Consider the following 12,330-nt stretch of genomic DNA (forward strand, 5'->3'; position numbering starts at 1 on the left):
ATTAAAAATTAAACACACACAAATTGAATAAATAATGGTAGATTCTAGGTGTGTTTTGGTCTGGGTGTTGAAAGTGGTTTGAGAAATTAGAGGAAAAAAAGGGGGGCGGTAAGAAGAAAAAAAAGGAAATCGTTTGAGAATTTGAAAAAATGAATACACTGATGGAGACTAAATGAGATGATGGGGTTAAAATATAATTTGAAAAAATATACACAAAAGTAAAGAATATAGTAGAAAAAAATAAAAATATTTTTAATAAAAATTAAAAGCAAAAAAGAATTTTTTCTCTTTCTGTATTCAAGAAAAAAGAAAAGAAATGAAAAAGAGAAAAGAGAAGGAAAGGAAAAAAGAAAAAAGAAAAAAAGGAAATCGTTTGAAAATTTGAAAAAGCGAATATACTCTAGTAGACTAAAATAAAATGATGGAAGTAAAATAGAATTTGAAGAAATTTACATAAAAGCAAAAAATATATTAAAAAATTAAAAATAATTTTAATAAAAACTGAAAGTAAAAATTAACTTTTCCTCTTGCTGTATTCAAGAAAAAGAGAAGAAATGAAAAGAAAAAAAGAAAGGAAAGTGTTTGAAAATTTGAAAAGGTGAATACGTTGATGTATACTAAAATGAAATGATGGAAGTAAAATAGAATTTGAAAAAATTTACACAAAAGTAAAAAATATAGTAATAAAAATCAAAGAAAAACATTTTTATTCAAAATTGAAAATAAAAATGATTTTTTTCTTTCTGTATTCAAGAAAATAAAAGCATAAAAGAGAAAAAGGAAAATAAAAGAAAAAAAAGAAAATTAAATAGACGGACCTGCTAACAGATTGAAGTAGGAATGAAATTACTTTGTTTTCCTCTAGAAGTCAGTCTATTTAGTGCTTTATAGTCCATAAACTAAGCTGGTGGTGATACTTGTGTTCTTGAAGAGCGAAGTTGGCCCAATTGGGCGGGGCTCAGTGTAACAGCTCTGCTCTCCACTAGATGGTGCTGCTAGCCTACTGGGGTGGATTGCTGCGGCCCTCGTAGGTGCGTATGCGCATGCGTGGGAGTGGTGAAATGGCGCCACCCAGCTACCCAGTCTGTTCTCCCGGATCAGCAATCGCGCAACTGTCCTCTGTCTTTGGCTTTTGTCCACTCCCTGCTTTTTCACTCTCCGTGACCATGCCCCAGGCAGTACCTCTCTCCCGAGTTTTGTCTCAGATGCGGCGGTTTTTCCCGGCCCCTTACTTCTGAAGGACTGCGACTTTGACCCATTCCGCCCCTCTGCAGGAGGGTCTCACTGAGTAATGGCTGAGTGAGCAATTGCCGAATATCGGCTGCACCCAGGAATGCTTGCTGGACCCTGCTGCTGCCGGTGCCCTGAGACTGCAGCCGGGTGCCAGCCCACCCCAGAAAAAGTTCACGAGATAATGTAGCAGCAGCTTTTCAGGGATTATGGAAAATCACAACACACATCTGGCACCAGGTTTCACCCTTAACGACCTTGTTCTGGCACCAGTGAATGTGGCCGTTTTCTTGGGTCTGCTGGGACCAGGTGGCTTCAACAGTCTCTACCAACTGTCCTTCCAGTAGTGGAACCGCTTTTCCCCATGTGGCCTGAGAACCTCCCAGACTCCACTCTGTTTCTGGGGATTCACCCTTCCCACCAGAGCACTGCCAGGTATCAAGCTGTGGAGTTGCAGCCCCTGCGCTCCCCTTGTTTACAGTCTTGATGGAGTTTAAACCCTCTCCTTTCTCCTTTCTCTCTTTTTAGTTTAGTCCCTATGGCTGTTTCCAATTTTCCACTTTCTCTCCGGCTGCTTTTGGGGAGGGGTGCTTTTCCTGTATTCCCCGCCCCCCCCCCCCCCCAGTCTCCATCCTCTCTCTGCCCGCAAAAGTGGTTCCCTATCCTCTGCGGCTTCTCACTCCCCAAGTTCACCTTTCTGTGCCATGTACCTGCTGAATTCTGTGGTTCAGGTTGTGCAGACTGTTGTGTTAATCCTTCGATCAGTTTTCTAGGTGTGCAGGATGGTTTAGTGTTGATCTGGCTGTATTTCATGGACGCGAGACACACAAAAAGCTTCCATGGTGTTCCGCCATCTTGGCTCCTCTGGAGTGTTGCTCTTAAATACACTTATGGATTCACTGGATCTTAGTATAGGGAGAGCAATTAAAAAAATGCCTTTTCTATTCTTTGAAAAAGATAATACACACAGACAAGTATATCATGAGTGTATAGTTCATGGACTTTTCATAAAGTGAACCTATCCAAGTAACCAGCACCAGATGAAGAAAAGGAACGTGTCAGCCCTGCAGGGAACCCTCTCCTTCTTGTGATCCTTTCCAGTCATAACTTAAGAGCAATTTTCCTTGTGGGAATTCATTCACTGAGTAGTAATTTTTGCCTTCTGGAAATAGAGGTATAGCTGACCTAGGAGTGCAAACCAGATTCATTCTAATTCTTGGTCATGACACACCTTCATGGTTGGCCCATGTGCAAGTTCCCTCTTTTTATTAAGGTAGTAATTTATTTTAATTTTTTAAATGTTTTTTTTTTATTTTTGAGAGGAGGGGGAAGGGGAAGAGAGAGAGAGGGAGACACAGGATCTGAAGCAGGCTCCAGGTTCTGAGCTGTCAGCTCAGAGCCTGATGTGGGACTTGAACTCAAATTGTGAGATCATGACCTGAGCTGAAGTCAGATGCTTAACCAACTGAGCCACCCAGGTGCCCCAGGTAGTAATTTATTTTAAATAAGACTACAAGCATGGAGAATAGAACACTGACAACAGCTGACAGCCACCTCTATGGGCATCCCGTTCCCCTGCCTCCCTTTATTGGAAGTAACTACTTCCAATATACTATAGGCTTATATACTATAGGCTGTTCTGTTTGCTGAATTTCTGTCATTAGACAGTCATAGCCCTGGCCATTATAGATCATCTGACCATGACTTCAGAGGTCTCCTCTCCACTTGGGCTCCCTTGTTCTGCTTTGCCCTTGGGTAGAGGTGGTCCAAGAGTAGGCTGGTCCAGCCAGACAGGCAGTGCGGAGAGAAACCTAGGGTCAGATCTGCTCGGGGTGGGCCCTCATGAGATGTGGAGACGATTTGTCAAGGGAGCCTGAAGGAGAGGGAGGCTTCAGCAGTTGGAACTGGGACCTACTGGGCCACAATTGGAGGGTTCAAGTATGAAAATCTCATGTAACACTTTGACCAACACTTCTTGGACTGAGGTCATACAGGAGGATGGGTCAACTAACAATTGCAATCTCCTCTTTCCTGCCTCTGAGGGGAGAATGGGCATGTGGAAGACAACTCACCATCTCTTTCATACTTTTCATCTCAGGTTTTCTGGAAGAATCCTATTTCAACATTCTGCCTCATGGTTTCACAAGCCATTGAAATATCCTAGAGTATTCTCTATTGCAGTCCAAGTTACACCTTTGAGACTGCCTTTTGTAATAAAAGTACTTTGCCTAAACATGTGTCTGAATTTTTGGTCTTTATACCTTGATCTCTAAAACTTGACCCTTATCAAATAGATTACATAGACAGAAAAGTATTTGGTAAATTTTAAAAAGACCAAGAAGTCAAACCAGGCAATGCCTCTGCAATGAATGGCTTAATGGCCATGGGCAGATTTCACTCCTTGGGCATTTCATTCCTTGATATCTGAGCAAATAATACATCTAGGAGATGGGAAGGAACATCCAGGGCAGTTCCTAGGATGAGGAAGGGGCACATGAAGTGATGACAGAACTTTTTAAGACGGTTGAGATGATGGAAGTGAAGAATGCTTTTCCAGAATTAATGGTGACAAGTGAGGAACTGATAAATGACTCAGTTTGATTCCACTGGTAACTGTGTAAATTGGTGAACACCAATAAAAGCTGGCATGAATTTTTAGTCTTTCTCTCCTCCATTATCTGATTCCCACTTGGATTCTGAACCCTGGGGTTTCTTTTTCTTTTCATGGGCTCCATACTTGACCAGCCTTCATGACTCTCTTTCCCTTGCACGTACCTGGCTCCTTGCTTCTATGCTCTTGCTCATGCTATTGTTAGAGCAGGTAAGCCTAGTGGTCTCATTTCTACAAGTCCACATATGATAACGAGGCTTAAGAGCATGGCTGCTTTAGGTCAGACACTGCATGACTGCTGTTCATTTGACTCCCCATCAGTGACTGGACTTGATTAGAGACCTCAGGCTACCTAAAGTTGCCTTATAACCTCTCAAAGGTCAAGAGGAGCCTGGGCCACTTCCATATTTTTGAGACACCTGGTTTATTAAAAAGAAAGAGATTCCCACATGTTGGTGGAATTAAATGTTTACATAAGTTCACAATCTATGCCAATGGCTCTCTGTGTTTCTGTGCATAACTCAGTTGGAAGTAATACCAAAAGTGTAAACTTGAGGCCTTTTTGATAGTGATATTTGGGCCAAAGGACCTTCTTGTTCCCCCATGAGAGGCTCTCCTTGCCTTGATAATGGCTTTACTCCCTGTGACTTGGGTTCTGGGAAGTGTTCCTTCTAAGTTATCTCGTTCAGCATGGTACTTTTGGGAGCAGATCAAAACTTCTGATTGTATACCTGTGACCCAGGCTTTCTTCCCCTGCCAAGCAAGACTTTACATCTGTCAGCCATCTTTTACAGTTCTCATGATCACCATCTTTTGAAAAACTAATTATGGGGTAACATTTCTTGAGCACTTTCTATGCCAAGAATTTTTCATTAATTCCCCCATTTAATCCTTTCATTTATCCCTAAGAGGTAAATATTATTGGCCCCAATTCACAGATGAGAAAAACTGAGGCTCAGAAACGTAAGTACGCTTGTTGATGGGGTGGCGGTGGAGACTGTGCTTAAACCCAGGCATCCTGGTCCTAGCACTCATGCTTTTCACCACCTCACCTCCCTCCCTCATTTCTGAGAGAAACCCACTCTGAGGAGCCAATCCTTCCATCCCTAACTCAACTGCCATCTTCTCCACAGGGTATTTTTGGGTTACATCAGCTGGAAGCTTGTTCCCCTCTTAACTCATGGTCCTGAGCACTTTCTCTAAATCTGTCTTATAACTCCTACCACATTTTTCCATTTCCTAGAGTTATTTGTGTATATTTCAGAAAATAGGGCCCTTGTCTAATAGAGCTTCTTTTTCCAAAGCACAATGCCTTGCTTATAGAAAGGAGTCAGCTCCTTTCTGTTGAATGAAGGGAATTTGCTTGTTGCCCTCGGGGGCCAAGCCTTCAGCTCCTCTGTCTGTGCCTTGCTCAGTGTGGTGCAGAGAGAAAGCCATGCGGTCAGCACACCCTGCTGACTGACTGACCAAAGCTGAGGTGCCTCCTGAGGATGGTTTTCCATCTTTCATGTATAAACGGCCCTGTTTTTATTGGTATTAAATTTCTAAATACAGAAGCTAAGAATTTTTCCTTTTGTAAGGTAGGAAATACCTGATGGAAGGAAAACTGAATCTTGCCAAACCTTAAGAAAGGTCTCAGCAAAGCTCCCAGGAGTCTGTTGAAGCCCAGAGACCTCGAGTTGAAACTCTAACTGTCCAAAGAGGTCTTTCTGTGGGGTCTCAATGGGTCAAATTCCCCTGCTGTGTGTGTGTATGTATTTTTTCAATAAAGAAAGCTATTGTATCTCTGATGAAGAGGCAGCAAGTTAACATCTTTTTAACAGGCCACCCCAGTAGTGGTTATTTTCAACAGCAATGGGTTACATGGGGACGTGGCAGAAACATGCTGAGAAATTGGGAATCTGGAGCTGTTTCTCAATAAAATGGAGACATAAGTGCCACCTGACTGTCTCATCTGGGCTTCTTTCAGATCTCTTGGCCAGGTATGCCCCTTCCTCATCTAGCCTACTGTCAGTTGTCACCTCACTGACCCCTGTTTTCAGAATACCACACCGAGGCACCAGACTCTTTCTTCTCATCAGGCATTTTCTTTCTTTCTTTTTAAAAAAATTTTTAAATATATTTTTTAATGTTTATTTATTTTGAGAGAGAGAGAGCACTCAAGCAGGGGAAGGACAGAGAGAGAGGGAAAAGGAGAATCCCAAGCAAGCTCTGTACTGTCAGTGCAGAGCCTGATGCGGGGCTCGAACCCATGAATGGGGAGATCATGACCTGAGCTGAAATCAAGAGTCAGATGCTTAACCAACTGAGCCATCCAGGCTCCCCTTGTCTGGCCTTTTCTGACCTTCTTCCCTCCCTGTAGAAATGTGCACATCCTGTCCGTGTTTCTTGGGGGCCTGCTCTTGGAGTCTAATCTGTTAATGTGATAATGGGAATGCATGCCTTTCTTCCCACCCCAGATAACATACTTGCATTTTGTTTTTACTCAGACATAGACAAGCAGGGAGGTTGTAGGAGCAGGGCCAAATGCTATCAGATAGCATCAAAGTTACTGCAGTTCAGCCTTCTTGTTATTGTTTTTGTTTGAAAAAGCAAAGAACAGGCCAACCAACAAACAAAACAGAAGCTGTTTTTTACATTCAGGTCCAATTCATGGTTCACTGTGGCTTTGGAAAAAAAATTCTTTTTTTTTTGGTTGGACTCTTCTTTAATAAGGCTTTCCCCAGCTTGTCGGTTGTACTCCAGGTCTGTAGTGGGGGGTGGGGGGTGGTGGGAGGAAAGCATGGCAATGCAAGTTACCTCTCCTTAGAGCCTGAGCCCTTGTTCTTCCCTGGCTTCTTTCTGACCGGGAAGCTGGGATGTGAGTCTGGAGAATTCCCTTTGCTCATGTTCCCAGAGCCACCCATGTCTTGTCTTCCACCTCCCCCGCCTTTGTCCTCAGAGATGCAGGATGCCCCCAACTAAGGGGGTTATCTCATTTCCTCAGTTATGAAGGAAAGAGAGGAAGAGCCCATCCCATGGAAGAGAACCAGCTGTGCTCCAACTTCCCACCCAAGCTACACTACCTACTACAGCAGTGCCAGTGTCACCATCGTGTGGGAATTCCGTTCCTACTAGCGGGGAGCCTGGATCTCGCCCTGGAGGTTGACAAAAACACGGTGAACACTCTACAATCTCCTTTCCGGGTACATGGCAGACATGACTAATCAACTGTAATTTTCAGGCACGTGGCAGACATCACTAATCAATTGTAATTGATTAGTAATTTCCACTGAGCCTCAGGGAAGGCTGCTTCCCCTCAGGCACTATCAATCTACTGGAGTTTGCATCATAGAGCAAACACATTTGCCTTTCCTTGCATAGTGACACTTCTGTGGTTCACGCAGGAGGGTGGGAGTAGGCACAGTTCTTCCGCTGCCTAACAAGACGTGGAAACTGGGGAGAGAGGAAGAAGCTCTTTTCTTAGGTTTCATGTGGATTTAGTTTTGAGTCCAAAAGCTTTACCTGGTTTACTGGCTCTGGGCCTAATTGTGGCATCTCCACTCATTTTCTCTGCCTAATAGGAAGCAAAAGTGCAAGAAACCGTTTATCCTGAGGCTAGCAGCAGACTTACTCCTTGGGGGGGGAATGCGATATATTATAGTGACTCAGGCAGCCAGAGGGTCTTTGGAAGGGGGAGGGGTGTCAGAGGCCGGGGACAGAGGGCCAAGCTGGAGGTATCAAGTTCCCTGGCAGCCCAGGCGATCCTACAGAACAACACACATTCTCCTCGTCCACCGCTGGTGTTTAGACGCCACTGGAATGTCCTGGCAGGACTGTCTGTCCAAATCCATTCAAAATTGATTTTTGTGTCTTCGATGGGGAATTTTGGCCAGGATCCCTGTTGCCCCCCATTCAGTTAGACATTCCCCTTTCCCTTTAGCTTATTAGCTGCCTCTCTGTGGGAGTCTGGGCCTTCACATTCCCTCTTGAGCCGCTTCAAATGATCTGAAGCTGTAACAAGGATCGAGGTGGGTCTGCGCTGCAAGTCTGAAATGCCCAGATGCATTTATTTAAAGCAGCAGCCGCTCAGCAGGGTTGACACAGCCCAATGCTGAGAAATTGGGTTCTGGGCCAGGATCTCCCCACTTTGCCGGAGAGCCAGGAAATGGGTAGGAATGTCCAGTGCCAGAGCAGAGGAAAAGGAAGAATCAGAGAAGAAAAGCCAAAGATGTGTAGGAAAATCCTTGTAGGATTTTCTGTGAGACCAGCTCCTCCACTCCAAGTGCCTGCCTGCCTTCAGGCCTGCTGCTTGCTCGCGCAGTCAGCAGCTGGCCGAGCGGCAGTACACGCCAGGTGCTCTTAGGTGCTCACGGGGTGGAGGAAGAAAAATCCTATCCTCCGGGAATTTACTATCAGAAGAGATGACAAGTACAAACCGAATGAAAATTAAAATGTGGAGAAGAAGGTGGGTAGCTAAGGTATGTTAAGAGGAGTTCAGATGAAGTGGGACTACACACCTCTGTGGGCTCTAAGAGCTAGATTTTGAAGTGTGTGTGTGTGTGTGTGTGTGTGTGTGTGTGTGTATCAAGAGTTGTCCATCCTCCAGACAAGTGGCTGTCATTCTCAATTGCAGCTTCTTGGCTGTGCATTGGAATCAACTGACGAACTCTAAGAAATACAGATGCCAGCTTCTGCCTGAGGTTCTGATGCAATTTACCCTGAGTCCGCTGGGGGGAGGGTCCCATGGGGATGGGCAATGTCAAGCTGTACAGTGATTGGCCAGGCTCTGGTGCTCATTGGCTTTGACTGACAAGCTGGAAAATAGTGATGGTGGCGGGGTAGAGGGCGGTTTCTATGCGTCACATGGGAGACACTGTCCTTTTCTCTGGGGGTACGTTAGGAAGGAGATGGTCTCCTTGTTTGAAAAGTGGAACATGGACCCGCAAGAGGCAGGGCTCATAGTGGAAAGAAACATATCCTTCTATTTTTTAAAAATACCAACATACATTCCTGGGAGGACTTTCCTCATTCCCTCTCTCCCTCTCCCTTCTACTCTCCCCTTCTTCCATCTCCCCCTTCCCTGCCTTTATCCACAAATATGTATTAAGCTTATGCCACATCCTAGTCGCAGTTCTGGGGGGCCGGCATTGACCAGTGCACAATAGTTTTTGTTTTCAAGGAGTTGACACCTTAGGTATTACCATAAAGCAGAGACACGGGTGGTGGTGGGAATGTGTATGTGTTCTGTACAGCAGGACTTTTCCTGAAGAGTCAGCAGTTGGTGACTTGGTGCTGTATTTTGTGGCTGTCCCAGCATCTTTGGTAAGCCCAGCAACCCATTATCCCTGTGCAGGCACCAGATGTGCAGGAGAGCCCTTTTGGATGGGCTAGTCCAGTAGAGGTCCCAGAGGACTGAAGCCTGACCTGACATCACCGTGAGCCCAAGACCCTCCCAGCTTGCTGTGTAACTTTCATACTCAACAAGGAATGCCCTCCCCCACAACTGGAAAATATGGTGAGGTGACTATGATGAGTTGGGGAAAGAATTATTTAGGTCATGGAAGAGGTGGGTTCGAATCTAGACTCTCTCATTTACTAGCTAGGATACTTGGGGCAAATTACTTAGCCAGGCTCTTTCAGGTTCAATTGTCACTAATTGTCGTAACAAAATACTTTCTGAGAGCTCGCTACTTACTACGTTGAGAACTTTATACATATCCTTTTGTTTTAATCCTCATTTTATTCCCACAAGATAGATGCTGTTATTACAGGACTCAGAGAGGTTAAAAAGGATGTCCGAGGACACATGACTGGTAAGTAGCAATGAAAACCCAGGCTGTGTGACTTCATGGCCTGAGCTCTTGCCATATATTGGAATAATAATATTTCCTCACTAGCTTGTTCTGAAGACTACCTTATTTATCATGTGAAAGCAGAAAGCAGCTGGAGTGGTGACTGACACACAGGATTGTTTTCAATCATTGATTGATGATTTTTCAACTCAGGTGCTTTATGACTCCAGATCAATCCTTTCCTAAATCCTGACACTGTGCTGACAGGAACACAAAAGAGACAAAATGTCTAACAGTGTTCTGCAATGTTCCCAGTCATACTTAAGCAGCGATGATAACGAATAAATATGTATACAGTGCCATAATAAGATGTGCGTCCTATGACCTGAGCTTGCTTCCTAGAATCACCATGAAGTTGGGCATTCTACAGCTGTTTATAGAAAGATGCAAAAAGTTACATCAGATAACACTACTCTTCACCACTGTTACTGTAAGATTGCTCAGATCTCACCGGAGAACTTAGTAATAATGTGGTTAATAGTCACGACAACCAAAATGGCGCTTAATATTTCTGCAGTATGTTTTCATGGGGAAGTCTTCAAGCCAGATCCTTGTACTCATCCTTGTATTCAGCTTCACTGTTCAGAGTTTATCTTGCTCTGCTTCTGGTGGCATTTGACATTGCTGGGTCCTCCCACCCACCTGCCTTCCAGGATATCAGCTCTCCCAGTTTGTTCACCCTGGAAAAAGGTCTTCTTGATCCGACTGGTTTTTTAATCTCTGCCCAGCCCTTAAAAGTTGAAGCTGCTACTTTTGAGGCAAAGCACCACTCATCCATTAATTCATTCACCCATTCATTGAGGACTTCTCAAATACCTACTAGATGCTGTGGATACAGCTGTGAATGGATCAGACTTTATGGAACTTCCCTGCTTTTTAAAGGCAAGACAGATAATGAAATAAATCTGTAAATTATATAGTGTGATAGATGATGGTAAGTAGTAGGAAGAAAAGTAAAATGGGAAAGGAGGAAGGGTTTTTACTAGAGTTTGATCCTAAATAGGTGGTCAGGGCAGTTCCCACTAAGAAGATATTTACCCAAGGACTTGAAACCATGGAGGGAGTGTGCCCTGTCGCATCTGGGGGAAAAACGTTAAAGGTAGAGGAAACAGTGAGTACCAAGGCTCTGAGGAGGAGCCTGCCTGGGGGAGTTTGAGGACTATCGGAGAGGCACATGTGGCATCTGACTTCGGCTCAGGTCATAATCTCTCGGTCTGTGGGTTCAAGCCCCAGAGCCTGGAGCCTGCTTTGGATTCTCTTTCTCTGCCCCAACTCTGCTCGCACTGTCTCTCTGTCTCTCTCTCAAAAATAAATAAACATTAAAAAAAAAAAGAAAAAGAGAGGCATGTGTGGAGTTGGTGAGTGAGTGAGCAGGAGTGTGTGGAAAAGGAGTTCAGGGGAGGGCACCTCCTCACACTGTTGTGAGGACACTGGCTTTTAACCATTTTGGGGCTTTGAGCAGAGGGGTTGTATCTGACTTAGGTTTTAAAAGGATCACTTTAGGTCATCACCTTTATTTATTTATTTATTTATTTATTTATTTATTTATTTTTAATATATGAAATTTATTGTCAAATTGGTTTCCATACAACACCCAGTGCTCATCCCAAAAGGTGCCCTCCTCAATACCCATCACCCACCCTCCCCTCCCCCCCCACCCCCCATCAACCCTCAGTTTGTTCTCAGTTTTTAACAGTCTCTTATGCTTTGGCTCTCTCCCACTCTAACCTCTTTTTTTTTTTTTTTTCCTTCCCCTCCCCCATGGGTTCCTGTTAAGTTTCTCAGGATCCACATAAGAGTGAAACCATATGGTATCTGTCTTTCTCTGTATGGCTTATTTCACTTAGCATCACACTCTCCAGTTCCATCCACGTTGCTACAAAAGGCCATGTTTCATTTTTTCTCATTGCCACGTAGTATTCCATTGTGTATATAAACCACAATTTCTTTATCCATTCATCAGTTGATGGACATTTAGGCTCTTTCCATAATTTGGCTATTGTTGAGAGTGCTGCTATAAACATTGGGGTACAAGTGCCCCTAGGCATCAGTACTCCTGTATCCCTTGGGTAAATTCCTAGCAGTGCTATTGCTGGGTCATAGGGTAGGTCTATTTTTAATTTTCTGAGGAACCTCCACACTGCTTTCCAGAGCGGCTGCACCAATTTGCATTCCCACCAACAGTGCAAGAGGGTTCCCGTTTCTCCACATCCTCTCCAGCATCTATAGTCTCCTGATTTGTTCATTTTGGCCACTCTGACTGGCGTGAGGTGATACCTGAGTGTGGTTTTGATTTGTATTTCCCTGATAAGGAGCGACGCTGAGCATCTTTTCATGTGCCTGTTGGTCATCCGGAGGTCATCACCTTTTTTAAAAAATGTTTATTTATTTATTTTTGAGAGAACACAAGCGGGGGGGGGGTGCAGAGAGAGAGAGAGAGAGAGAGAAAGAGAGACAGAGACAGAGAATCCAAAGCAGGTTCCACATTGCCAGCACAGAGCCTGACATGGGCTTGAACTCAGGAACTGTGAGATCATGACCTGAGCTGAAGTCGGAAGCTCAACGGACTGAGCCATCCAGGTGCCCCCAGGTGATCACCTTTTTAGGTCAAGGTGACCATAGTCATCTTTTTAGGTGACTGTGGCGGGGCCAGGG

Source organism: Lynx canadensis, chromosome B4 (genome assembly GCF_007474595.2).
Source record: "Lynx canadensis isolate LIC74 chromosome B4, mLynCan4.pri.v2, whole genome shotgun sequence".
Classification (NCBI taxonomy): Eukaryota; Metazoa; Chordata; class Mammalia; order Carnivora; family Felidae; genus Lynx; species Lynx canadensis.